Source organism: Cavia porcellus, unplaced genomic scaffold (genome assembly GCF_034190915.1).
Source record: "Cavia porcellus strain 051 isolate PalLab524CR breed Dunkin Hartley unplaced genomic scaffold, mCavPor4.1 scaffold_1, whole genome shotgun sequence".
NCBI lineage: Eukaryota > Metazoa > Chordata > Mammalia > Rodentia > Caviidae > Cavia > Cavia porcellus.
In genome coordinates, this window is record NW_026947484.1 from 231,314,003 (window position 1) to 231,338,747 (window position 24,745).

The following is a 24,745-nucleotide window of genomic DNA, read 5'->3' on the forward strand; positions in this document are numbered from 1 at the left end:
GATAATAGTTGTTCTTTCTAGGGTGAGATAGAATCTTACTATTGTTTTAGTTTGCATTTTTCAAATAACCAGTGGTATTGAACATTTCCTCATATATTTATTTGTCATTTGTATATCTTCATATGAAAAATGTGTGTTCATCTCAGATGCCTGTTTTTGGATTGGGTCTTTGAATTTGGGGGTCCTGGTGTTTTCCATTTCTTTATATGTTTTAGATATTAGTCCTTTGTCTGAGGAACAGCTGGCTAAAATTCTTTCCTATTCTGTGGGTTTTCTTTTTACTCTGTTAGTGATTTCATTTTAAGTGCAAAAACTTTTTAATAAAATGAAATCCCAGTTGTTGATTATTTGAACTTCCTGGGCAGTTTGTGTTTTATTCTTGAACTCTTTGCCTGCTCCTGTGTCTTCAAGATTTCTACCTACCTTGTCTTCTAATAGATTTAATGTTTCTATTTTGATATTTAAATCTTTAATCCATTTTGACTTTAGTTTGATGCACAGTGATTGACATGAATCTAGTTTTAGTCTTTGGCATGTGGAAAGCCAATTTCTCCAGTACCATTTATTTAAGAGGCTATCTTTCTTCCAGTAAACATGTTTAGCCCCTTTGTCAAAGATAAGGTGACTGCATATCTTTGTAGTTTTGTCTGCATCTTAAAATCCATTCCATTGATCCTCAGGTCTGGTTTGGTGTGTGTGTGTGTGTGTGTGTGTGTGTGTGTGTGTGTTTTTTTTGCCATTACCATGCTAATTCTATCACAGTAGCTTTGTAGTATAATTTCAAGTCAGGAATTGTAATGCCTCCTGCCTTGCCTTTGTTGTTCAGGGTTACCTTTGCTATTCTACGCCTCTTCTGTTTCCAAATGAATTTTAGATTTGTTTTGTCTAGATCTATGAGGTATGTTAATGGTATTTTGATTGGGATTGTATTAAATCTGTATAACAGTTTTGGGAGTATAGCCATTTTTACTATGTTGGTTCTTCATATCCAAGAGCAAAGGATAGCTTTTCATTTTCTAATGTCGTCTTCTATGTGTTTTGTTTTGTTTTTTGGAGTACTATAGTTTTCAACATACAGGTTTTTTACATCCTTTGCTAGGTTGATTCCTAAATATTTAATTGTTTTGGATACTATTGTGAAAGGTGTTATTTCCATAATTTCTCTCTCAGTGAGTATGTTGTTTGTGTACAGGAATGCTATTGATTTTTGAGTGTTATATCCAGTTACACTACTGAATTTATAAAAATATTTTTGAATGGTTATGGGAAACTCTTCAATAAAGTTCTTTATCTGTCCCATTTTAATCTTCTGTGTTCAGGGAACTCCAATTTCATCAGGGTCAGGAATTTCATCCTCTCTCTTATGCATCCCCACCTGCAATGCCATCTATGTTGAACAGAAGAGAAGAGAGAAGTGGAGAGGAGGGAAGGGTTAAGTAGGAAAGGGAAGATGAGTTGACTAGGAGCAAGAGATACCATTCAAGGTATCCCCCCATTGATCCAAGAGGTGGACCTCACCTCTTAATAAGCCCATTCAGTTATGAACTCATCAATAGATTAACCCATTGGTAAACTCAGCATCTTCATGCTCCAATTACCTCTTTATGTGTCGCCTCTGAACATTTTTGCATTGGAGATTATGCCTTTGATATGAAACTCTGAGGAGAAGCATCATATTTAAATCATAACAGCACGGGCATTTCCTCCATGACAGTGCTAAAGATCAGAACCATTTTTGCAACAGAATCAAGCACCAGTAACAGCTGAGGCACTTTAAACCACATAGAATCCTGGAGAACCAAGTGCCCTAGGGCTGATACCTCTGTGTACCAGGTTACTTGCTTTTGTTCACGTGATCAAACACCAGGTGCATCTCTGCATGCTCTATAGCACAGGGTCAGCACCTGGTTGGTGCACACATGTGACAGAGAGCAAGAGTCACTCCCTGAGCCTTGAGTCAGTGGGTCTCAGCAGGAACCAAGACCCATAATCCAATTCAAGACACATGGGTAGGTCTAGGTCATGACACACTACCCAAGGTGTGACAATCCCATACCAATCACTGAAGCTTCTCATTTAGGTCAGTGAAATCTACAACAGAGGCTCTAGCAAATGTAGTACAAATTAGCAAAGCTGAGAATGTGAGCTCACTAGCAGGTAACAGTGCAGCTCAGGGAGTATTTGCAGGAGGTGGTGGCTCCAAGTTGCACTGCCTGCAGCACCACAGCTGTTGGCCTGCCAGAGGCAAGGAAAGAGTCCTAGGCTGTGGTCACTGCACAGACATCCTGCCCAATTTGCCTATTGCCTTATCCTGGATATAGGAAGTGGGACCAACCTCTACCCCAGGTTGGTTTGGAAGTCAAGAATGATGATGTCACAAACACACCAAGAGGATATGAACAATTTGTTACACATATATTGAGATTTTCTACAAAGCATAAGCCAGTCTGAAATGACTTGAATAAAGCAAGGGAACGTTGGCTTTGAGTTTTATTGTGGTGAAGGGGAGAGAACAGAGTAGCATTCCTGCCTACAGCTGAGGTTGGTGTGGTTTAACCTTTTGGTACAGGGAGAGCAAACTTGGGTTTGTTTATAAACAGCTTGCTCCATCTGAGGCAAAAGGAGAGACAGAAGTGGTGGCCTATCACAAACTGAAAAGGAGACATAAGACATGTTTGCAAATTCTAATTTCAGCTTAAAAGCTCAGAGTGCATCATTAGCTACAAGTATTGTCAGGTGCTTTCCTAGAAGTGACAATCTCGGCTTGGTTTTGACAGTGTCTGCCAAATAGATAAGCCTGAATAGCCGTAATTTGTTCATTGTTTTTTTTTTTATTTAAAGAGAGAAAAAAAAAAACAAAGCAGTAAAAGGGTACAAGCAGTACAGAATTTCAAGAAAAAAATATACAGTAAGAAATCACTAGTTAATAAGATTACATGTTGTCATCTTAGAAATGGTTGTCCAAATTACAAAATTAAAGCATACAAAGTGGACATTCATACAGTGAGATTGCAGCCAGTTCTGTTCAATGATCCAACAAAAACTCAGTAATATGGTTTTCTATCCTACACACTTAAATATGCATGCAGTTATATCCTTTAGGCCACTTTCTTTTCCTCTCTTTTTTACAATAACAATTATACTTTTTAGGTTTTATTACTCCCATAGTTCTTACTACTTTTTTTTGAAGAGAATAAAACCAAATGTGACAAAACAAAACAGAGTCAGAACAGAAGGATGGAAACAGTATATGATGCAAAAATAGATTGTTTTAAGTGGAAACGTATCCTCTGGGTGGTGTGGCTGCTAGGGCCTGCAGCTCCAACACACACGTGCTTTTTTCCAAGATGACCGCTGCATGTGGGCGTGTGGCAAACGTACTTCATGCTTGACCTCCCGTCTTCTCACGTAGAATATCGAAAAGATATTTGCTCAGGTGGAAAGAGTTACTGAGACGAATCCTCTCCACTGACTCATCAAGGGAATTTCTTAAGAAACTGGAATTTTCTTTCTCTTTCTGTTTTTTTCCCCCCTGGTGGTACAGGAGATTGGGCCCATGGCTTTTACACTGAGCTACATCCCCAGCTTTCAATAAATAAATAAATACATACACAAACACCTGTTTTGAGACAGGATCTCACTAAGCTGCTAAGTTTCCCAGGCATGGCTCCGCTGAGTTTTTGCAAGGCACGAAGAAGCAGTGTAGGTGGAGAAGGACAGGAGATTTAGGCTGAGAAAATGACACGGGTCATGGCATTGAGTCCAGAAAGAATGGGACCTGCCAATGTTTCTGCAAAGCTAGCTACAATCCTGGGTTTCTGTGATTTTCTCAGTGACTCTTAATCACCCTGGATCACAACTTAAGGCTCATTTTTACCCTTGCCTTCTCCTCTTTAGCCAGTTTCCATCAAAATGGTGCCAAGCACCTGTTGGTTGCATCACTCAGGGTTGTGGCTTCAAAGTCTGAAATAAGGTAGAATAGTACAAGAATCAGTTACTCCTGAAAATTCCTCAGCTTACCCATAAAGTACAAGACACATGGTTCTCAAAAGAGATACGGGTTTGGGGATCCATGTGTAAAAGACCTCTACACCTCAGGCTTAGGGTCCTGCTGTGAGGAGTTTACACCTTGAGGGGGCACATAGAGCCCAGAGCAGACACCAAAGGAAGAACTCCTCTGTCTACCTTCTGGGGCATGGAGGGGGAGTAGACAGATGAGGCTGCCCATTTTAAGTTGTTTTTCTCCTCTCCCTTTCTCTTCCCTCCTTTCCTCTCCCCTCCCCTCCACCTCTTTCTTCCGCACCTCATCCACTTCCTTCCCTTCCCCTCCCTTGTCCCCGTTTGCATACTTGGACCTGTGTGGGTTAATGCATGCATGACTAGAGCCCCTTCTGTTTGGCCCCTGGTCAGTGAGTTTTCATCATTTTCTTTTTTGTCACACATTGCTGTGGGCTCCTGGACTGGCGTCAGGGTCCTGGTGAAATTGGCCTCCTGCACTGGTGTCTACATGTTTCCATCCATCCTTAGCATGTGCAGCTCAGGAAGCTCATAAAGCCTCCTGGAGTGAAGTCCCCCTATAGTTCCCCACCACCAGTTCGATGCTCTGTGAAACGTGTATGCTAAATATATTTTGTATCTTCCTGCCTTGTCTACAGCAAGAATGAGAGATGTTTTAGGGCAAAGATCATCTTTTTTGCCCCTCGGTATGCTTCAACTTCCCCTATAACGGGATCCCAATGAATGGTGTTCCTTTTTAACGATGATGTTGATACTGAAGTGTATACTTTGTCCACTTCACGGAGCTGTATGCTCTGCTGTGTGTGTGTGTGTGTGTGTGTGTGTGTGTGTGTGTGTTTTCTCCTATGTCTCTTTGTCTCCTCCCTTCTTCTGCCTGAAGATACTCATTTTGTGGTTTCTGCATCTAAGAAGGCTACAGCTGTCAATCATTTTATCTTTTGCAGATCTTTTAAAAACCTGACTCTATTTAAATTTGCCAAAGCAAAGTAAAGCACTTAAAAAGCTGTTCTTCCTTTGGGGCACAGTTGTTCGTCCTCTTCACCACTGAAGAGGACCTTCACTCCACTGCCGGCCCTTATGCAGCTACTGCATGTGGAAGGGAACACCATAGCCCACACAAAGCGTTCACACTGCCAAGTCTAGGTGTGGGAAAGAGTTTAGGACTCTGGGCCATACAACACTGAAAATGTGAGTTTAATTCCCTGTTGTTTGTGCTCAACTTCTTCCTGAAAAGAATTCAGGGTAGCTTACAAAGGAAAATAAATTAATCTTAAGGGGGAGAGTCAAAGAGACTCCATCCTTATAGGATGGAAAAACTAGTCCAAAAATGCACGCCACAAAGATTTATACTCTGCTAAAGGCTTGCAATGCATTTGGGTTCTCTCTTTCTTTCAAGATTCTCCAGGGAAAACTCATCAAGCCATCATGCCCTGAGGTACAAATATTCCAAATGACAGAAAGAAGCACAAAACTTACTACTGAATCTAGAGAGAATCTTCTTCCAAGACTTTCCATTAAGAAAATCCATATAGCAACTAGTCCTCACCAGTGTTCTCAATCCAGGAGCAGTAGTGGGTTTCATGAGTTGTTTCTTCTTTTGATCTATGCACAAGACAGACAGGCAGGACACGGCCAGCAAAGCAGCACAACACTAGGCCAGGCAGCAGTGGGCAGGCAGGGCCAGCTAGGTGAGACTGAACTGGCCAGGCTCTGTGGAGCTTAGCCGGGCAAAGCAAAGCTGGGCAGGATCAGACAGAACTGGGCAGAATGAGGCATAGATGTGAGCAGCCCTGGACACAAATCACCAGAACTGGGCATAGCGTGGCAGGACTTGGCAGATCAGGGCACAAGTAGGTAGGGCTTTTAGAGTTGGTTAGAACAGGGCAGGGGAAAGCAGGGCTGGGCAAGACTGGACACGGCTGGGCAGGTCTGAGCAAAGAACAAGGCAAAAAAAGACAGGGTCTGGGAATCACTAGAGGAAGGAGACTGTCCCCTGGTCCCAGCAGTGCCCAGCAACTCATCTTCCCTGGGTATTGGGAGACTGACTGACTGGTTTCGCTATGGACTGGGAACCCAGTAAAGACAGCACATGCTCAGGCCTTCCTTGAGGATGCAGTAGGTTTGGGGGAAGCTCAGTTATTTTGGGCTGAATAGACCCGTGCTGTCATGCCTGATGAAGACCATGAATAGAATGTGTCCTCTGTCCAGTAGGAAACGCTCTTTGTCTTTGAAGATCCCGCACAAATGCCACTTTCTCTGCACCACCTTGCTAAGATGCAGCTCTGCAGCAGGCTGGCCCTTCCCTTATGCCCACCTGGAATCACCACTAATTGGTACCTGGGTCATTCCGGTGTTACTGGCTCTCCACTCCTTTCTGTGCTGCACACTCATCATGAGGGAGAGACGGTACTTGGGTGGTTTCTGCTTTGTGCATCTGATGTTGATACCAAACTGTCTGCAGCTCGCTTCACAATCAACATGTCAGGATCCCTCCACTGGGGAGCCATTCGCGTGGGCTAAGTTAGATCTGACTCTGAGATCAGAGAACAGAGGATTGGAGATCTTGTCAGGAAACTGAGGCCTCAAGAGTATCACTGGCTTACCCAAAGTCACTCAGAAACTTAGGAGGATTCTGAACAACTTTTCTTTGTCTGGAGGACTTTTAAAATAACATGTGACTTTATTTCTTGAAATCACTGTGTCAGTATCCCTGAAACTGAAGATTTTCCGAATGTGTTTTAGCAACTCCTAGGATTTAAGGATTTGTAGAAACTCCTCTGTAATGTCACGGCCTATCCTGAACTCATGAATTTCTTCTTCCTTAATCCCATGGCATCCCCCAGGGCCTCCTGTCTTGTTAATATTCGTGCTGGAAAAATCTGAACATGGGCTGAGAATCCCAAATAAGTACTCAGATAGCTCAGAAGAAGAGTCCAGGCACCTGAGTCAGGCAGGTCTGGTTTCACATCTCAGTTTGATAGCTTGAGCACATCATTTACTATCCTTAGGTCTCGGTTTTCTAAACTGTAAAGTGGGGCTATTGACTTTCTAGGAATGTCATGAAGAATGTGGGATAATGAACACTAAGTGTGTTCATTAATGTGAACACTAATGAACACAGAGAAAGCACAGAGCTTGCGTAAAAGAGACTCAGTTTCCTCATTGTCCCTGCAAATCATACAGCTGTCACCAACTGGTACGGGTGTTTGTGTTAATGCAAATGGAAATTAAAACAAAAATTTGTAGGAAAAAGCTTTATGTTGAAAAGAATAGAAAATGGGAAGGGGTTTTAGTTTAAGGAGCTAAGCAAGGTCCCCCTTAGCAAATGAAAGTTAAAAAAAGAAAAAAACAAAGGAAAGGATACTAGCTTTTGCAGCTGGAGGGGGCACCTCTGCTGAGGAGGATCAGATCTATCTATTAACAAAGAGAAAAGACCAGTTTTCTGGGTTTCTGGTGGGCTGGGGTCTAGGTGAGTCTTATCCCAGTCTCAGTTTGTAGCTATGGAGAAATCCTGAGCACTTGAGGGGTGACTGGGTTCCCATGAAATGATTGCTGTGGCAGTGCCAGCCTGTGAGGCTCTGCTTTTCCTGGGACACAGGTTTAGGACAGTGACTGGGGACCGCTAGGCACCGATGCAGCGAGGGGAGTCTGGAATTGGACACTGTGCAACTGGCACTCAGATGTGAATCCTGAGAGTTAGTTACTCTCCTCCTGATGTCCTCAGCTTTAAGAGAATGAGGAAGGGTGAGGAAATTTGGGGCTAAGAAAACTTGTACTGCTGACTTTAAAACTCTAAATAATTAACATACCTATATTCAAAGCTTTAAGGTAATAGAAGATACAAAAATAAAGGTCACAGTTTAAATCTCTTTTATTCACCTATTGGGCATCTGTACAGCTAAGGAAAGAATCATAGGTTTTAGAAAAATAACTACGAAACAAAACCTCTTTAACTTTCAGAAGAAAACACTAATCATGCTTTAAATGAGTAACAGCTGAACAGTCCAGCAGTTGTGTGCCCTTTGTCTCTATAGTCATCTCTGACTGTACATAACCATGACAAAGATCAAACAAAACCCTCACACAAATGGGTTATCGTCTCCATGTCTAGCCCCCATCAGTGCCAGCTCCTCTACAGCATTTTAGATAGCTGATGACAAGGAGAAAATCCCCAAGGCTGGGGCTCCCTGCAGCTGACAGGTAACTCTGTGTGGGATCTGTCTCTTGGGCCAGAGGAGGTCATCTATATTTCTGGTTTCCTCCTAGAGCCATTATAAATATGAAAGGATTGGGCTGGGGATAGAGCTCAGTGGCACAAGTGCCTGCCTAAATGCAAGGACCTGAGGTACCAAAAAGAAGGGGCCATTCAGTAGATGCTTCTCCTACTCTGAGTATCTGGCTTGCACATTCAGGTCATAAAGTGCTTGGGGGCACGCGTGAAACTAAGTATGTTACACAAGGCTAAACCAGGCATAGGATAATCCACCCTCACCTAACTAAGGGTTTCTGCCTCCCTCCTGCAACAGCTCAGGGTCCTGCTTGTCTAATGTCATTAGCATTGCAGAGGTCTTAAGCCAGAATCTGCCTAGTCTGTCTCAGTATCAGGAAGAAGAGGCCAAGTCCCTGGGAAAAGGATCTGAAAACCTCTGTGCTTGAATCTGCTTGTTCTACACCATGCCCTCTTCACCAAGAGGCCAGAGCAGGGAGTGACTTTTGCATCTCCAAGCTGTGGCCGCAGCTTCCTCATATTCCTGTTGACCCGTTACTGAGGCAGAACATAGTGCAGGAGAAAAGGAAAGAGGTGACCCAAGATACAGCTTGGGAGCTGCCTGTACGACCAGATTGACAGGGCAGGAAAGCCCCCTGGGGAGCAGCGTCCTTGGTAGGTCTTCCAAAGGTAGCACAAGCTCTGTACTTGCTCTCAATTAGGAAGACAGGCTTGCCCTGAGGCTCTGGGATGACTCTGAAGAACTATGACAGCCAAGACTTAGGCACCTAAAGAGGGCACCTCCATGATAAGACACAAGGAAATAAAAGTGTCATGTTGGAAACTAGTTGCTACATGTTATGCACCAAGTGGAGCTCCTTAGTATGGTTATGAGCCAGGCACATGTATTTCCAGTATAGGGGCTAAGGGACTGAGGCCTTCACAAGATGATCAAAGCATCTGCTCTTGCTAAAAGAATTAGGCAGGGGAGGAGGAGTCAGTGGCCCTCCTGAGGGAGCCAGTGGCCCTGGGGCAGCACATCAGCACTGGGGCTCTGAACAGGGCAGTGGGAGGGGCGCTGGATACCCAATGGACCAGGCGTGTGGGTGGTTAGTGTCTCCACACAGGCGGTTTCCTCCTCTGAAGAATAGGTATAAAGAGGGTTAATCCTCATGTGTCCCAGGATTATCGTGACAATGAAATGAAATGAGACAGATATGAAAATGTTGTGTATATTGTACGCCATCATGAAAAGGAATAGCATAATTAACAGAGTCCAGCTTAAAGGATCTAGTCATTTAGGGTTTCAGATTTTTTAAAAATCTTTTATCTTTTTATCGGTACCGGGGATCGAACTCACAACCGTCTGCTTGCAAGGCAGGTACTTATGCTGCTGAGCGAAATCCCCAGCTTCAATAGCATAATTAACAGAGTCCAGCTCAAAGGATCCAGACATTTACCAAGGAAACCAAAAAAGAAAGAAAGAGCCTTTGGGGAAGGCCAGTTTTCTATCTGTCTCCGTCTTCTTCCTGTAAGCTGTCTTCTTTGTGGAATGTGCTGATTTTTTTTTTTTGTTTTTTATTAAATCTAGAAGCCTCAAGACCAGTTTTAAGATGAAAATAATTTCATCGGGCAAAACCCCGGTGTATATTCCCAACTTTCCCTAAATTTTAGATTTTTATGCATGCTCTTATATTGATATTTTTAAGACCACATTCTTTATGGCTAAAAATCCAAAGTGGGTATTTATCTGTTTGACACTATCCATTAGAGCAAAAACAATTTAATTTGGATGTGCTAATGTAATTTGCACACCAATACCACTTAAAAACCACATCCTAAAAATGCCAGAGTTGCCTTGAACAAGTTTTAGTGGGGATGGCTTGCAAAGCAAAGGTAATAAATGCATCATATAGAAAGTTATAAAATATGGAAGCGTTAATGAATTGCGAGTACAGGTTTAAACTCTAATAAAGGAGAATGATTACAGGTGAATGAGTAATTATTTTAAAGATAGTCATAATTGGGATTACATTTTGGCTCACTTAAAATATTGCAAAACATGGACTTTATGCAGCAAATACATTTTGTCATCAATCCCCATTATTCTCCTTAGAATGTTCCTGGAGGAAGCAAGAGCTTTGCCAACGACTGCTTGGAAAGACCCAAAGGTAGAAGTGAATGTCGTTGGCTTTCACCTAAGAAAAGAACCGAATTCGGGAAAACTCAAGTAACCCAAAGTCACCGTGAAGCAAGGTCAGAGAGGATGTCGTGATCTAAGTGCCGTGACTTGTGTTGGTCTCCTACGCTGTTAATGCTCTTTTTATTGTAAGTTTTTGTTGAGAATGTTATCTGGTGCTACAGTCTCATTTTTCTTTTCTTGTAAAACCTCATTATAAAGCTATGTATTCTTTTTCCTTGCATTAGGTTTCAGATTATGCTGGGAGGAGCCCCAGGCTCTGTGAATGTGCCAGTCCCCCCCTCTGTGAATGCCCACCCCCTCCACCCCCGCAAGTCAATGTGGAAGAAAGGGTGGACTGGAAATCCACAGGGTCCTGCGGCCTCAACTCTCTCATATGTAGAACTGTCTTGCTGTTGTTTGTCACAAAGTCTGAATTCCAGGAGAAAATTGCATTTGTGAGGAGGATTCTACTGCCAAAAAAGAGAACAGGCAAACCACCAATGTGAGGAAAGCACATCCCTTACACGGTGGGGCAAGGGGGGTACCTTAAAGGGCAGGCCACTTTGGTGTCCAGCTGAGGTGAGGAGGCAGCCCAAGCCAGCAAAGGGCTAGACTGGGAATGGTCTCTGCTCTCGCCCCAGGTGTGAATCTGGAGGAGCCGGGAAGCACCTGCATCCTCCAGCTGCTATGGGAGGTTTTGCTTGGCTCAGGGATTCTAGAGCAGCAGCCAAGGGCTGCCTCAGAAACAAACAGGCTGTTTTTCGAAAATAGGACATTTGGTGTCTTTAAAGGCAGTGTGTCCCCAGCTTCGCACGTGGCCCCTTGCCTTTGAGAGGGAGCCGGATTGCAGAGCAGCTGAGCACTGAATAAGGGGTCCAGGATGTGTGCATCAAGCAGTCTCCAATTCCATGTTTATGGGCTTAAATCTTTTCATCTTAAGATCTCAGAGCATCTTACCTGGCATTAACAGTGATTACTTCAGCTTTATGGGGAGAAAATAGAGACAGGCGTGCACAGAGCCTGCTTGATGAGACAGCGAGGGAATTGGGAGGAGCCTGGGGCTAGATGATACTCTGAAACGTTGCTGAAGATTTGATGAGATTTCTTCCTCTCCTAACATCATGGAGCTCGGAAATGAAGGGGAGATGGTGCGCTTCAGAACCTGAATTTCATTGCCAAGGAAATAATCCTAGAATGGGGACAGGAGCAGACCAAGGAACCGGAAAAGCAAACACATCCCACACGTTTGAGTAGATCCTACTCTAAAAAGAATAAGTAACCCTCTGTGTTTTACTGTTTACCCACAAGCCCTTCTCCCAACAACTTATTGATAAAGTTTCAGCACAAAGATCCTGCCCATACAGCTCTAAGGACAGAGGCGGACTCTGAAATACAGAAAAGGAAACATGGACAGTCCAAGAATTAACAATTATATTATAAAAAGATGTGGCAGGGATAATTTTGTATGGAGGTTATTTTATATAATTTATCTCAGTCATCTTGAGAGTGTTCTTTAGCGGATGTGTCATCCTTCATATTTCACAGGTGAACAAACTCAAGAAGAGGGAAAGTCAGGATCTGTTTCCAGGTTTAGCTGCCTCTAACATTCTTGTTCTTTTAATCCCACTATGGCTGGGTAATGATTTGAGGCTGGTCAGGGTTGTTTGAATTTTGGATGCGGTTAAGAATACAAATACGACAGAAGTAAAATATGTTAGAGTAATCTAAATGAGAAATGTATGAACCCTGTATGAGGAAAATCTTGGAGCACAGACTTGCACGTCTCTTATTCTTGGCTAGACCATTTCAATATGATCAATATGTTGGTTCTGCATAAGTTAATTTAGGAATATAATATACTCTCAATAAAACTTATAATTTTTTTTCTTGTATGTTAGACAAGATGATACTAAACGTTTACCTGGGAAACAAACATGGAAGAGTATTCATGAAGAGTGAAAAGAAATAGCTACATGTGAAGAAGGGTTAAGTGGGGGAGACACATTCAAAAGATAGCCAAACACATCACAGAGAGCTTGAAATTCACACGGTTCAAGATGGACACATAAAATCAGGCTGGTGAATAAAATAGTTTAAAGGCTAAATACACATAGAAATGTAACATATACCAAAGGTGACATTTTAAATCATTCAACAAGGCATAAATATTCTAGCAAGCCTGCTGGTACATGCTTGTCATACCAGCAGGAGAATTGCAAATTCAAGGTGTCCGGCAGCAATTTAGCAAGACCTTGCTCCACATAAAAGGTAAAAAGGGAAGGGATGTACCTCAGGGTAAGCCCTGGATCCAGTCCCCTGTTCCATCAAAAAAGTAACTCTTTAATAAATGATAAGGTCCTTAGATAGTCACATAGTAAATGATAAAGTTACATCTATAAAATGCACAGGAACACACTTCAAATATGTCAGAAGAATAATGGAACTTCTCACTGTGTGGGCATGGAGCGGTTGGCATATACTCTTCTCAATAATCATAAAACTGGGCAAAAGATATTTCAGGGATCCAGAAACAAACTAGAAGCTGACAAAAATTGGAGAAGCATTTATCCATGAAAAACTGCTCAGGTTTTGGGTGTCAGAGTTTGCAAACTACTTGCTGGAGTGCTATCATGCCCTCCCCCAATTTCATTATCTTCCCTATAAATCTGTCAGGATTACAATTTTACCATTGCCGAATGGGTTGGGAAGGATACCAGGTTGCTACTAGATGGTTTATCTTGAAAAGAAAAAGGGGGCAAGACTCAGGGTGTTGTTAGTAACAGTAGCAAACTCAGTAGAAAATGAACAGGGAAAACCTGGATCTTTGCTAATCTGAGGTTGTGGTCTCAGAGTACCTAGAAACAGAGAGGTCCTAGAACCTGGAGTCACAGAAGTGCTAGACAATCTTGCCACTGGACTGCGGCTGACTGGGGAACTGTGTGCACTTGGGTCTCTCCAAAAGAAGGCAGTGGAAGGGGAAAGCCAGGGACAGTTGAAGACCTGGTGGACTTTGAATGTTTCCCAACCTATATTAAGTTAAATCACAGGGTAGAGGAAGGATGCTTTAAAGGCTCAAAGTGGGGGTTAGGGGTATAGCTCTGCAGCCAAGTGTCTGCCTAGCAAGTACAAGGTCCTGAGTTCAATCCCCAACCCACACGCACACATACACAAAACACCACAAATTGTGAATGTCCAGTAAGTTAGGTTTTTAAAACCATGAGGGTAAGACTGAAAAAATTGAGGCATTAGTGGTTCGTTAGGGGGAAGAGAGATTCTACATTTTCAGCCAAATTTCCTTACCTCTCCCCAAAAAATAATCACTGAATGAACAACCTAAGAATCTAGAATTGTTGTTTATATTACCTAATATATCAAATCTCTATAGTTTTGAGATGTGTAAAGAAACAAATTGTTTTCATCTGTCACAAGGAAAATAAAGAAGTCAACAGAAATCAGTTCTGACTGGCCCAGACACTGAATTTAGCCAACAAATGGCTGAGAATGGTGGCACAAGTCTTAGGTAATCACAGCATTCTGGGAGGCTGAGGCAGGAGGCTCACAAGTTAGCAACTTAGTGTGATCCTGTGATCCCCTACACACCAAAAAAGCTGGAGATGTCACTAAGTGCAAAGGCTCTGTGGTCAGATTTGGTTACAGAAAATAATTTGTCAACAAAGACTTCAAAATTTACTATTTATTAAGATGTACTCAAATAATTATAGGAAATATTGTCCAAAGACTTCAAGGAAAATGTAGTAAAAATAACTCAACAAATAGAAAATCTCAATAGAGAAAAGGAAACTATAAGAAGAACCAAATGGAATCTCCAGTATTGAAAACTACAATAATTATTTAAAATTTACTAATTTATTTGATAGCAGATTCAAGATAGCAGAAAAATTTAAGGAATAAAAGAGAATTCAGTATTAATGTATCATTTCAGTCAAAAATGCATGAAGAAACATCAAACAAAACCAAATTAAGAAAAATTCTGTGAAATAGCTACATTTTAATAAGATAAGTGGCATATAATCTTGAAAAATCAATATCATGAATGACAAAGGAGGGTTAAGAAGCTGTTTTAGATTAAAGACTAACTTAAAGATAAATCAGTGTAATACATGATCCTGAACTGGACACTTTTCTGAAAAGTAAAAGTTTTCTAGAAGAGACATTGGAGAAATTGACCAACAAAATTAGAAAATAATCTGTAATTAGATAAAACATACTTATGTTAAATTTCTTGAATTTGAACTCAATTACATTTATATAAGACATTCTTGTTGTTAGGAAAGCAACATTTAGTAGTTAAGGTAAAGGAAGATTACATTATACACCTCCCCACTCTAGAAAGATCTCTTTACTTTCTAGTATCTGTCTTTTATTTTGCTCTTTATGTTTTGGGCTTTTCATGTAAGACAAAACCATGTGATATTTAAGTTTGCGAATCTGATTTATTTCACTTAACATTACGGTCTCAGGGTGCATCTTTTTTCCTACCAATGACTCATGTTTATCTTTCTTTATGGCAGATGTTACTCCATCATGCACAGCTACATTCCCTTTGTCCATTCATCTGTTGGTGGACACATAGGCTGCTTACAAGATTCAATTATTGTGAGCTGTGCTGCTGTAAACATGGGTACACGTGGATCACTGTGATGTGATGTTTTTGACTCTTTTGGGAAGATATCTAGAAGGCGAATAGCCATGTCAAATAGAATTTCTAGTTTTAGTTTTTCAAGGAATCCCCATAATGAGTTCCAGAGTGTTTATACTATTTACATTTCTCTCAGCAATGCAGAAGAGTTCGTTTTTTCTTATAGCATCTTCAGCATTTGTAATTATTTGATTTCTTGATGATAGCCATTCTTTTTGGGGTAACATGGAATCTCAGTGTAGCTTTCATTTGCATTTCTCTAATGGCCAGTGATGTTGAGCATTTCTCTATGTATTTTCTGGCCATTTGTACTTCTTCTGTGAAGTCTCTATTCATTTTTTATGCTTGTTTTTTATTGGATCTTTTACTTTGGGGGGGTTCTAAATTTTTTTAGTTATTTGTATATTCTACATATGAGTTCTCTGTCTAAGGAATGGTTAGAAAAATTTCCCCCATTTTGTAGGTTGTTTTTTTTTTCACTCTGTAGATGATTTCTTCTGCTGTGATGAAGCTTTTACATTTAATATTATATGATTTGGTGATTCTTGGAATTATTTCCGGTGTAACCAGAGGTCTATTTAAAAAGTCCTTGCCTATATGTATGACCATAAGAGTTTTACCTGTTTTGTACTCTAACAGGTTAAGTGTTTTTAATGTTTAGGTCTTTGACCCATTTTGAGTTTAGTTTAGTATATGGTGAGAGATATGGGTCTAGATTCAGTCTTTGGCCTGTGAACAGCCAATTTTCCAAGTTTTTCAAAGAGGTTATATTTACTCCATGTATATTTTTGGCCCTTTGTCAAAGATCAAATAACTGAATGTGCTTGGGTATTTCTGCATCCTCTATTCTGTTCCACTGATCCTCATGTCTTTCTGTTTTATTTTAAAGAAAAGAAAACAATAAGAACAATGATACAGAATTTCAAAACAATATCATAAGAAATTAACAGTGTTTAAGATATTGCATATTGCCATCTTCAAAGTAGTTGCTCAGATTATAAGATGTCTATTTTTGTGCCAGTACCATGCTGTTTTTAATCATTGTAGTTTTGTAATATAACTTCAAATCAGGGATTGTGATGCCTCCTGCTTTGCTTTGGTTACCTGCTTTTTAAATTCTGGGTCTCTTCTGATTTCATGTGAATTTTAGGATTGTTTTCTCCAGCTCTGTAAAGAATGCTGGTGGCATTTGGGTATGGATTGTGTTAAATATGTATATCAATTTTGGGATTATGGCTGTTTGGACTATATTGATTCTGCTGACCCAGCAACATGGGACATCTTTCAATTTTCTGGTGTCTTCTCCAACTTTGTTTTTCAGAGTACTATAGTTTTTGTTGTAAAGGTCTTTTACTTCCTTAGGTTAATCCCTAAGTATTTAATTTTTGCTTGTGAATGGTATTTTTTCCTAATTTTTTTCTCAGTGGGTTCATTATTATTTTATAGGACTGCTATTGATTTCTCTTTGCTGATTTTTATTGTACTATATTACTGAACTGGATATTAATTTTAAGAGTCCTTTGGTAGAGTTTTTTGAGTCTTCTATGGATACGATCGTATAATAATAATTTGACTTTTTCCTTTCCCATACACCTCTCTCTGTCTCTCTGTCTCTCTCTCTGTCTCTCTCTCTCTGTCTCTCTCTTTCTGTCTCTCTCTGTCTCTCTCTCTCTGCCTCTCTCTCTCTCTCTCTCTCTCTCTCTCTCTCTCTCTCTCTCTCCTGATTTGGCTTGCTCATGTTTTGAGTACAACGTTGAACAGGTAGATATCCTTGTCTCATTCCTGATTTTAAAGGGAAAATTTTCAGTTTTTTTCCCCACTTAATATGATGTTAGCAGTAGGTTTGTCATAAAAATCTTGTTATCTGATTGAGAAAGTCTTTATATACTTATTTTTAGTACTTTTATCATGAAAGTATATTAGGTTTTGTAAAAGGCTTTTTTGTGTCTATTAAGATGATCGTGTGATTGTCATCCTTGCTTCTGTTTAATGTGATATTTATATTGATTGGTTTTCACATGTTGAACCATCCCTGTATCCCTGGGGTGAAATTTATGTAGTTGGTCTTGAAGTATGATTTTTTTTGATGATTTGTTTCATTCTGTTTGTCAGTACCTTGTTGAGGGTTTTTGAATCTATATTCATTAAAAAGATTGGTCCATGGTTCTCTTTTTTGGTTGGATCCTTGTCTACTTTTGGAACCAGGGCAATGGTAATTTCCAGGAATCACTTTGGGTGTACTACTTCCCTTTCAGGTTCATTAAAAAGCTTGAGGAGTGGGTGTTACAACTTCCTTGAACTTTTTGTAGAATTCAGCAGTGAACTCAACGAGACCTGGGCTTTTCTTAGGTGATAGCTTATATACTACTATTTTGATTTCACTGACTGCTACTGGATTATTCATTGTTTTTAAATCTTCTTCATTCAGTTTTGGTAATTCATATTTATCCAGGAATCAACTCATTCTTCTATTCTCCAATGTATTGCTTACAAGTTTGCAAAGTACTTGTTAATAATGCATATGATTTCAGCAATATCTGTTTTTGTCACCTTTTTTCATTTCTAATTGGATTAATTTGAGTCTTTCCTTTTTTTGGCTAGATTAGCTAAGGGTTTGTCAATTTTGGTTATAAGAACCAGCTTTTAAATTCATTAAATCTTCGTAATATTTTTGGTCTTGATTTCATGGCTTTCTGCTCTGATCTTTATAATTTCCCCCTTCGTATTACATTTAGGTTTGGACAATTCTTGTTTCTCTAGGACCGTGAGGTGCACTGTTAGATTATTTATTTGAAGTCACTCTGCTTTTGTGATGTGGGTGTTGAGTTATAAACTTCTCTCTTGATTCTGCTTTCATTATGTTCCATAAATTCCGGTATTTTATCCTAGTGTTGTTATTAGTTCATAGAAACTTTTATTTCTTCCTGATTTCTTTTGTAATCTATTGTTTAGTTAAGAGTGTGTTGTTATACATGTATCCATATTTATAGCAGCAGAATTTGTAACAGATTAATCTTGGAAACAACTGAAATGTCTATCAACAGAGGAGTGGGTAAAAAGTTGTAATATTTTTATGTAATAAAGTATTATTCTGCTATAAAGAAGGATAAACGAGGTTTTTACAGGTAAATGGATGTAACTAGAGATCATACGCGTAAGTGAAATAAATCAAACTCACGTGTAAATATCATATTGTCTCCCTAGTGTAAGAAACTGAAAAAGTAAGATCCAAATGTACCATAGATACTGAGAAAGGGAAAGAAATAGCTCAGAAGGAAAGAACTACTGGGATGGATGAGAGGGAAAAAGAAGAAAGGGAAAAATACACACACACACGATAGCTAAAATAATTGTACTACTGAGATCTTTTACTTCGTTGAAAAAATGGTTTATGCCTGTATTGTTTGATCAAATATGCATGCTTATACTTTGTAATCTGAAGAACTATTTTGAAGTCAACAATACGTAGTTAATTTCCTATTATCTTGTTTTGAAATTCTGTATCATTTGATTTATTGTTTTGTCTCTTTCAAATAAAAAAATGTTTAGTTTCCATTTGTTTACTCAATTTCTGTTTTTCTTTGGTTGTTAATGTCTAACTCTGTTGTGCTCTGATCTGATAATGTGCATGGTAATATTTCAACTCTTCTAAATTTACTTAAGCTTTCTTTACTGGCTAGTATGTGATCTAGTTTTAAGAAAGTTCTGCGTGGTGCTGAGAAAAATGTGTGTTTGGTTTTGTTGGGTGGAATACTCTACAGGTATCTATTAAGTCCACTTGTTTGAAAATTTGGTTCAACTCTGATATTTCTTTGTTGATTTTTTTCTAGTTGTTCTATTTGTGGGGTATGGAAGTTTCCTTCTATAATTGTATTTATTTGATCTTTTATGTCCAGTGGTGCTTGTTTTATGAAGTTGGATACATCCTTGTTCAGTGCATGTATGTTAATAATTGTTATCTCTTCCTGTTCAGTTATTCCCTTAACCAATATATAATGACCTCCTTTGTCTCTTTTGATCAGTTTTGGCTTGAAATCCACTTTTTCTGAATAAAAGATAGCCATATCTACTTTATTTCATAGAATATTGTTTTTGATTTTTTATTTTGTGTATAGGTTTGTCTTTGGCTTAAATGTTTTTTGTATACATGATAGCATTGGGCTTTCTTCCTTGATCTGGTTTCCAAGCCTTTGTTTTTTGCCTGGGGAACTGAGAGATTTCACACTGATGGTTATCACTGACAGATATTGATATATTCCTGTCATTATCTTATTTTCTTGTTTATAATTTCCTATTTTCCCTTCTATTTCTCTGCTCTGTCTTTTATCATTGTTAGCTGTATTGGTTCTTCCTAGGGCTTCTTTGAGAATTTCTTGGATTTCTGGTTTCCTCATAATGAATTTTGTAGGTGCTCTTAATCATGAAGCTATCTTATTTCCCCATCAGTTTTGAAAGATATGTCAGCCTGAGTTAAATATGGTCTTCTTTAACTACAAGTATTAGTCCTCTTTGCATCATCTAGGAGCGATTGGCCCCATTTTTCATGTGATTTTAATGGTATCTCTCATTAATTGTTCTCTGACAATAGCCCTGTCTTCTAGCTTTGACACTGTCCTCACACTGGTCACTCCTCTGCATATACTTTTGACACAAGTTTTTCATCTCTTGAATTTCTGTTCAGACTAATTTTCTATGCAAGTCATGCATATTTAGCATTTTTCTGATTCATTCTTTTATCTTTTTGTTAATGTCTTGTTTAGACTCACTGATAATTTTGTCTACTTGCTCCCACATCTTGTTACTTATGCCTTCTGTGAGCTGGACAAATGCCTTATTGATAGTTTTTAATCTCCCCCGGTATCATTTCAAATATCACAGATACGTGGCTTTTAGTTTCCTCTTGCCCAATGTCTCATGCATGGATCAGCGCTGGAGGAGTTAGGTTTTGGAGGCATTTTGTTAATCTGTTTCTAGGTTGTTAATTTGTTTGTTTGCTTTTGTGTTGAGGTTTGTGGATTGGCTTTATAAGAAAGCTTTTTTCCCCTGGAGACCTCTTCGTTTTCTTTGGCTACACTCAGTGGTATCATGTAGGCATAACTAACTACTGGCCTTTTCCTGTCTCCAAACCTAGCCACCTCCATTTCTTGAGATGGAAGTTTGCAGCATGTTTATCTCTCAGTGTCCATTTGTCCAGGAATGGAGTATAGTATTGTTAATGACCTCAAACAAGATACCTATTGCAACTTCAGAAAACCAATTAACAACTATGTCACTTGGCTATAGTAATAAAATCAACATCAATTATTGCATCAGTACAAGTGAATATTGACAAACCCTGAGAATCAATAAAGTACCCACCCTGGCTCATACAAAAGAGATCTCTAATTCTAGTAAGAATACAAAGACAAAATATTGACCTATTATTTATTGGCATACTATAAATATTTACTAAGTGGAGCAACTTTACTTGTATTAACAATAGTATCAATAGCAATAGTGTAAAGTTTTCTGTCTGTCTAGAGGTTCATAAAGCTTAGATGTTTTACCAGTAAAGGTGGAGGAGGTAGGGGACTGGAGAATGAAAAATCAAAGTTTAAAAAAATTCATTGATGAGATATAAGCAGGAGGAGAGAAAAGTAAGATACAAGGTCCTGCCTGTGGAGAAGTAAAAGGAAATTAACAGTAATAGACAAAAGTTGCTGGAAAAAATAAATAAGAAAAAGAAGAAAGAAGATAAACAGAACAAGAAAAAGAGAGAAAGAAAATATAAAAAACAGGAGAAAAAATTGGAGAGGAGAAAGAGAAAAGAAACTAAAAGGGGAGAAAAAACTTCAGACTCCCCCAAAACTTGATGAAGGAAATACAAAAATAATACAAAATCAAAAAAAAAGATTGAATCAAAGGAAAAAAATTCCTGTGTCATCAAATGAGCATTTTCTTTGCAAGATCCGCAGTCCCGGGACGCAGGAACCAGGATTTTCTGTCTGGCCTTAGGACCTAGGAGTTTTGCAATGCCTTCCTTGTAGGAGAGGGCCCTCTGTGTGCTCCCCCAGGCCGGTTACCAAACAAGTGAGGGGATACCCTTGCTCTGTGGCTGGGTGGAGAGCAGGATCAGCCCTCTGGTCTCCATGGGATGTAGACCACAGCGCAGGGTTTTGGGTGTGCTGTTGGACTTCATGTCCTCAGTTTTGTGGTCTGGTGACTGGGTTTTCCTTGCCTCTGCTGCCCCGGGTCTCGCTCCACGAGGGAAGGGCATCGCTCTGCCCGTTGCTCAGGTCTTTTCATTTCTGTGGGGTTGGGGTGCTGCCCCTCGAGGGAAGGGCCTTCTCGCTTCTTTGGGGCGGGGTGGGGTGGGTGCCACTTCTCTGGCCCAGAGTCTGCTTTCTCATCCGAGGGCAGGGTCTGCTCCTCACAGTGTGGTTCACTTTACACGCTTCAGTCCTTGCTTGGTTGGTGGGCCCTGCTGGAAGGACCTGGGGGAGCAAAGCTGTTCACATAAAGGCCACCAGGAGGCACAGCTTGGGGTGTCCTCTGAAACGGTGCTGGTAGGCACACTGCAGAGAGAAAAAAGCGGAACAGGCATGCAAGATGATACAAACGATTCAGCTAAGGATGATACTCAGTGCCCTGGGTAGACCGTGCTTGGATAACATGTAACTATCCTGCTCATTCGTCAGAAATCAGAGAGACACCCAGCGGCTCAAGTGCCTGCCTGCTAAGTGCAAGGTCATGGGTTCCATCCCTCGTGTAAAAAATAAAAATTAAAACTAAATAAAATAATAAAATCAGAGATACATACACTTTTGATTTTAATATATTTAGTCATTTGAGGAAGATATATATATATATAAATTACAAATGTGATTGTCTCCTCCAGGGCCCTATGCCATACCCCACCCATCCCATCCACCCTCAAACTCACCGCTCTCCTCAGAAGTAAACTCGCTGTTGTCTTCTGGATTTAGTCCGGCTCCTACTGCATGCTAAATGGTACAGTCAGCACGCTCAGCCTGGGACAGCCTCAGGTGACTTTCTCCTACGATGGATGTGAATTTAGTTTATTTAGACTGATCTTTCCTCTTTCATCCTTCTAAAGAATGATGTTGCTTACTTTTCAATTCCTTCAGCTTTGAAGTGTTGCTTAAACCCCTGTGTCTTGTGATAGCATGAAATTGTGCTTAAACCGCTTACCCTGCACTTAACCTCCGTGTTGCAGGAAGGCAGGTAAGACGGTGTCTCTTCGTGTGATGAGAGCCACAAAGCCCCTCCGTCCTCCTCACTTTCATCCCCTCTCCGTGCCTGTGCGCTGAAGTGGACACCACTGGGTTTAGGAGTACATACATTGTATTTTGGAACTGTCATTAAGTTTTCTTTGCTTTGACTCTAAATTGCTCTGAATGTGGAAACCAATACAATTTACCACGAGGAGGTGCTGACCTTTGTACTGCAGAGCCAATTAATGACCGAGTCCAATTACACTTTTTACAATTATGATGTCTTCTGTGCAATTCAAAGGAAAAATTTCAAAGATTATTCTTGTTTATGTTCCACCAATTGCTCAAAATCATGTCTTTTTTTAAAAAAGTAAATTTCATATTTGAGTTCTGCCTTTCTTGCATCTGGTTTTCCGCAACGCCAACCTGGGATTATGGAGTGTTTTACATTTTTCTTGTTAAAGGAAGAAACTTAAACCTTTCACCTTGTTCCTTTTACCACTCAATCTCTTTTTTGTTCAGAATCCATTTCATCTCTTTCTCGGGGAAAATGATCTCCTATTCTGTGCCAGCTGCTTCCTATTTGGACCATGAGTTTCTTGAGAACTTTGTGTTTTCCTTGAGGTCTCTAAGTACCTTCCTTTATAAATAAAGTGCCTTCATTTATGTCCGTGGTTTTGGTGTTTTTTCACGTTGCTAAAGTCTTTTCAAACGCTGTTCTATTCTGCCCCTTCTCCAACTCTTCTTCCCACTGCTGGGACTTTTGTTGTTTTTTGGTTTTTGTTTCATTTTGATCTTTTAGCATTTCTTTCTTGGAGGGCTCGGTCTCCTCCACCCAGCCCGTACCTCAGCTGCAATTCTAGGACTTTTAGATATTGTTTCCTGGATTGAGTCTATTATTTTCTGAATATCATCCTTCTTTCTTTAATTCTACAATTTCTCTCTTTAAATTGTGCATAGTTCCCTACTCTGTTTTGTTGAAGTTCGTCCTAAAATAACTTTTAAAAAGCAGATAAATTCTTGGAACAAAATAGCTAACATTCATAGGATTGGAACAATTGTTCGTACTATTGTATGGTGATCTGAGTTTTTCTTGAAGATCATTATGTAAAATAACAACCCTAGTTATGCTCATATCATCTTGTTTTGAAGGACTATATTGTCAGTGTTCTGGGCTCTTTGCTATGATTGTTTGTATGTCTTTTTCATTTTGTGTTTTTCTGGAAATTTGTTTTGTTTTGTCTTTTTTGTTTTGTTTTTCCCTCTAATGCTAAAAGGATAGGTATACATGTAGAAACTCATGCATGTGTAGAACTTCTAAAAAGTTTATGAGAATCGATTACATAATGCACCATGAAATGAACAGCTACTTTGAAGAAAAAGAAACACTGTAGTACCCAGTGCTGATTCTGTAGCATCATGATGTGCAATCCAGCAATACTATTATTCTTTGTTCAGAGTGGTTTTAGTCTGTTTTGTATTGTCCATACTCAAAGATATGGACAGCTATTTTGAAGAGAACGAGAGACATTATGACAGCCATTGTTGACTTCCCTATTGTCTGGTCTTGAAGACCTAAAATGCCTTCATCATCCTGTTCTGATCAGTTCTATACTATTTTGTTTTATATGAGTTCATTGTATGTGATGATATGGACAACTATTTTGAAGAAAGCAAGAGACAGTATGATAGACAGTGAAGATCTCTAGTTGTCTTGCTTTGAAATCTGCTCTCTTACACTGTTTTCTTATGATCTGTTTTTTTCTGTTTTGTTATGTTTAATTTTACCTGTTTTAAGGTAAAAAAAGCAGATCTGTGCAATCTATGCTGCTTCAACTTTCATATGTATCAAATACTTTTATTTTTTTTTTCATATTTGGTTGATACATTACTTGGTTGTAAATTTCCAGTTAACATATAACATTCCCCCAGCTTCTGAGATACTGACACCCCATTATTCAGTTTCCCTGATGAGGAGTATGGTGCTGACTCCCCCACCCCATAGTTTTATTAGTTTCTTTATAGGGTTGGTAGTTATGATTCTAAATACAGGTTAACTTTTTCTCTTCCTCATTGGTACTGTGTTCCTTTCTTTACACACCTTGGCCATTCAGTGCAGACTTTCTGAAGTGAATATTATATCTTTTTTACCTCATAATTTATATCCTTTTTCTGTTGTTCTACATTCTCAAAGTTGTCCTTGCTCTATTTTCTAGTGCTTTTGTTTATTAATTCTCACCTTAGGGAAATTATATTTTTTATTTCCAAGAGATACTTATTGTTCTTTGATATTTGAAAAACTGTAACTTGATCTTGTTTTACTGCTTCAGGGTTTCTTTTTAATTCCACCATCAAAGCCTGAAAGCCTGCAACTGCAAGTCTGAGTTTGCACCATAAATTCCAGACTTTTCTTGTCCTATCATTTCTTTGGTTGACAACGGGAAAAGGCTGACTAGGCATTCTCT

The 24,745-nt window shown here is 39.6% G+C and overlaps 1 long non-coding RNA gene across 3 annotated transcripts in view; it reads left to right on the plus strand.

Moving 5' to 3' along the window:
- The window catches only part of LOC134474595 (uncharacterized), a 64,869-nt gene that overhangs the window by 36,763 nt on the left and 3,361 nt on the right, over positions 1-24,745 (plus strand). For 2 of the 3 annotated variants that reach the window (XR_010045459.1, XR_010045466.1), the window contains exon 3: positions 10,341-10,480. The exons of the other annotated variant lie outside the window; for it this stretch is intronic. This is a non-coding gene — a long non-coding RNA (uncharacterized LOC134474595). The remainder of the gene's footprint in view (positions 1-10,340; positions 10,481-24,745) is intronic. 3 annotated transcript variants of the gene reach the window in all.